Source organism: Carlito syrichta, unplaced genomic scaffold, assembly GCF_000164805.1.
Source record: "Carlito syrichta isolate Samal-C Ts95f unplaced genomic scaffold, Tarsius_syrichta-2.0.1 Scaffold302327, whole genome shotgun sequence".
In the NCBI taxonomy this organism is placed as follows: Eukaryota; Metazoa; Chordata; class Mammalia; order Primates; family Tarsiidae; genus Carlito; species Carlito syrichta.
Genome location: NW_007246423.1, coordinates 997282 through 1001754, shown reverse-complemented (window position 1 = coordinate 1001754; position 4473 = coordinate 997282).

Here is a 4473-nt window from a genome sequence, read left to right as displayed (position 1 = left end):
CCACCGCAGCCTCGACCTGCTGGGCTCTGGCGATCCTTCCATCTCAGCCTTCCAGGTAGCTGGAATGACAGGCGCGCGCTACCACGCCCGGCTAAGTTTTTGACTTACTGTAGAGACGAGGTCTCATGATGTTGCCCAGGCTGGTCTCGAACCTGTGGTCTCAGGCAATCCTCTCGCCTCGGCCTCCCAAAGTGCTGGGATTATAGGCTTGAGCCACCGCGTCCGGCCGGTTGTTGTTTCTAACTAGTCTTTTCTTAAAGTTGAAAGGGAAATTCTCATTTTTATTGGCAAGACAATTGTTGAACTATTTCATTTCCTCCTAGACTTTCTCTTTCTGAAGCATCTGCCACCTCTTGCCCACTCAGTTTCATATGAGATGAACTAAGTGTCTGCTTTGCTCTGAAATAGTTCTGAGAAAATTAGCTCAACAAATTCTTTGGTAACCTTGTTGTATCATTCCTCACAGACAAAATGGGTAATCTACTCAGACTTTTTTTTTTCAGTAAACCTGTCTTTTAATAGGCAAATTTATTCAACTATTATCAAGATAATTCCTACTCAGCAAGAAGAAGGAATAAGACATAATGATGCAGTTGAGTACAGATTTAAAAATTTAGAAGATGGAATACTTAAGCTCTTATTCCTCACATTTTCTAATCCTTACCAAAATTTAGCAAAACACCAACAGTGTATTTGCAGTTCAATAGAAAATGATTACATTATACCAATAAAAGTTTTTACTGGTTTATTCAAAATTTTACTTTTAATTGTCTTCAGATAGTATATTTAGATCTATTGTAATCTATAGCATATGTATGTAGAGACTATTTGAAGAACCCGTGAGTTTTATTCTTATGTAACCAAGGCTTTGGTTTGGTTTGGTTTGCTTCAGTTTGGCGTGGTACATCTTTATAATATCCTTAATTATTTTGAAAAGCAATTTAATTAGAAAGCTATTTGACTCATTTAATATTTGAAAAAAAATCTTATGAATAAGATCTGTAAAATGTATGTGTAATCTGAAAGTGACGCTTTATAGATGGAAACCAAGACGCAGAAACATTTGGCTTATTCTTCAGAACTACACCACATGTGTAATGTTACTTACAATTTTTAGTGATTTGGAATGCAAATTTTATATTTATTCACTCAAATATTGTGGGATGCCTATTCTCCAAGGCATCTAAACTAAATCTTTAAAAGAAAAAAAAAGATTTTTGTAAAGGAAAAAAGGCATCCCTTAAAAATCCATTAATAAGCCGGTCTTGGTGGCTCAGCCTGTAATCCCGCGCCTTTGGGAGGCTGAGGTGAGTGGATTGCCTGAGCCCGCGGGTTTGAGACCTGCCTGGGCAGGCGAGACCTCATCTCTACAATAAATCAAAAAATCAGCCGGGCGTGGTAGCTCATGCCTGTAATTCCGGCTACTCGGAAGGCTGAGGCGGAAGGATCGCCGGAGTCCAGCAGGTCGAGGCCGTGGTGGCCAGGAGAGGCCACTGCACTCCAGTCTGAGTGACAGAGTGAGACTCCAACTCAAAAAAAGTTAAAAAAAATCCATTAATATTCCCATTTCAATGTAAGGATAATTATGGGTTTTTAAATAGGCATAGCCTGGAAAATTAAGATTTGTGTTTGTATAAATGCAAATTTTCACAGTATTACTATAGTAAATATTCACAAATTTATATAAAATCAATTTGTGATATATTTAAGACTAAATTACCTTTAAAAGTAATTTTGCCACTTGTACCAAGATATTCTTTTGTGGATTACTTATTCTTAAAAACCATGCCTAGTTTATAACGTCTTCAAATTTGTTAAGTGAATGAATTAATGATATGTTCCCCCCAAAAATATTCAAAATAAATATAATAATATATGTAAAAACTCCTGTAAATAGTCCATTGTTTACAAATCTTTAGTGGAACTAAAATGATTCCTGGTACTCAGGGATGTATAGGTTGTACACTGCTGAAACTGAAGGGGTGCTCTTCCCAGGCTACAAAATTATACAAGGCAGTCTCGATAAATACATGGAGGGTTTTGGCTTAGAGTTCAAAAATTGATGTCTCTAGAAGGATTTGAAATGTCTCTCTAATGCAGGGTCCTCCATGTCTCTGAGTGTGCACGTGTACATGCTTGTTTCTGTATTTTCTCACCTCCCGACTGCTGTTTGTGTATTTGGATTCAATTACTAAAGAGCCCAGAAAGTGAATGTGAGACAAGCCATCAGGAAGCTGAATATTCAGTAAACGCATCCTCTCAGAATGAAACAGACGGCACAACAAGAGATTTGCTTAAACATAAGATTTTAATTGATATATAAAAATAACTACTTTGCAAAGTAGCATGGCTTCTGCTGTTATATTTAGTGTATTTTTCTCTTATTATTTACTATATGCTCTATGGGGTTTAAGTAGCTATTTTTAAGTTCTATAGCTTATAAGTGGTGGACTGTTCTTTTTGGTAAATTTAATCCAATATATATTTTTTAATGCCTATGATTGGAAAAACTATTGATATTCAAGGAGGGACCCAAAAAAAAACCAAAATCATTTTTTTTGGAGGACAGACCCCCTGTTGTACAGGTTTCCCCCACTAGGTAAGTGTTCTAGGAAGCCAACGGCATCAGTGTACCAGTTAGTGTTGTTGTGAGAGGCTGCATTTCGCTTTAGTGAATTTTTTTTGGAGATTCTTTCAACACATTTGGCCATTTCATGATGGGTGATTTACAAATGCATCTATCCACATTACTGTGAGTATTCAGCAACTTTTGACCAAAAATGGCGTGACCACTGTATCCCACCTCCCTATTCACTTGATCTTACCCCAAGGGACTGTTTTTGTTTCCCTGGATGAAAAAAAATCCTCAAAGGGAAACATTTTGCCCATGTGGAAGAAGTGAAACAAAAAATGCCAGAAGCACTAAAAGGCATCAAAACTGGAGTTCAAAAACTTTTGAGTAGTGAAAAAAGTGCCTTGATAGGTGTATTGCATCAAACAAAGAGTACTTTGAAGGTGACTGAAGTTTAAACATGTAAGAATAAAACCACAATTTTTTATAAATAAGTTCTGGACTTTTGGGGGTCCCCTCCTCGTATTTGCTAAGTAAAATTCTGGTTCAATGTCCACAGCACAAGATAATCATTTATTAAGCAAACAGTACAGTGCCAAGCAAATCGTAGGGCTTCAACACACCATTTCATTCCCCTTTTCTTTCCTATGTCTTATTGCAATTTTCATTCAGTGAAAATAAGTGAAATAAGAAAGTCAAGACTGCAGTAGCCACACACTGGAATTTCAAACATTAACTTTTAGAAAGAAAAGGCATTAAAGAATTTACAAAAAGTATTTGAATTTTATAAAATTATAATTTTACTGTAATGTCTGAAAAAGTATTTGACTATCTGATAATAGTCTGATCGTAGATGAATTTTTTAGATGTATTTTGCCTATTGTTAACTTTATTTGAACTTGACATCTAATGAATGCATAATTATCAGTTGGGCTCCAAATCTTACTTAGTTAAAATATCATATAGCCTATTACAGATCCTGCTGTGTTTTTGAAAGCATACTTTTATATATCAGAAAAGCAAACTTTTTATTAGGACATAAAATCTATATGGCCTTAGTACTAGCAACCATTAGAAGCTATGAGAATTGCAATATAATTTTAATAATACAACTTTTAATCACAGTGTAGAAATAGCAATGTCTTATCAATATGCTGTAATGTCTATTAAATACCATAAACTTAAACTCTATAAACATGTATACATTCCTAAAAAATTAAATAAAATAAAATTATTTATTCAAATTTCCTCCTGTAATCATTGTGCCTTCATTATTTGTATAAAGTGTTGCAACTTCCCAAAATATCAGGCACGTTCATATTCAAATATTACACAAAAGTGCATTCCAAACTCAAATAAGAAATACTTTTCAATTTATCTAAGCACTGTTTAGAAATTCTAATATGAAGATAAATTTATATAAAATATTTCCAAATTTGGGAATAGGACAAACTAATCCCTTGGTTACGGGCTTTTCTTTTATTAAAAGATGCAATACTAAACAACATTTATATAAGTACTTCAGTACTAGCAAAATAGCTAAAGCTTAAACTGAGCCAATTTCTGTTATAGTGAATTGCTTTTTATGCTGAAATCAATCAGGCAAATAAAAGTTATTTATGACAATGGAATAAAAAAGATAATTTCATATTCGAAGGAGATCCTAAAACTACAATTATTCAATTTTTTAAAAAAGTAAAATCTAAAAATTATTCAATAATTTCAGATGTATTCCTCAAAGCTAATTTCGATTAATTGATACATATGACCCTTTTTAATTTATATAAAAGATTTTTAAAAAACTCGTTCTTGGGCTAAGTTAGTGGAAAAATACATTCTCATTTTTTAGACAGGTTTTATTGAAGATTGTTTTTTAAAAAGTGCAGTATACATAGTTAAAA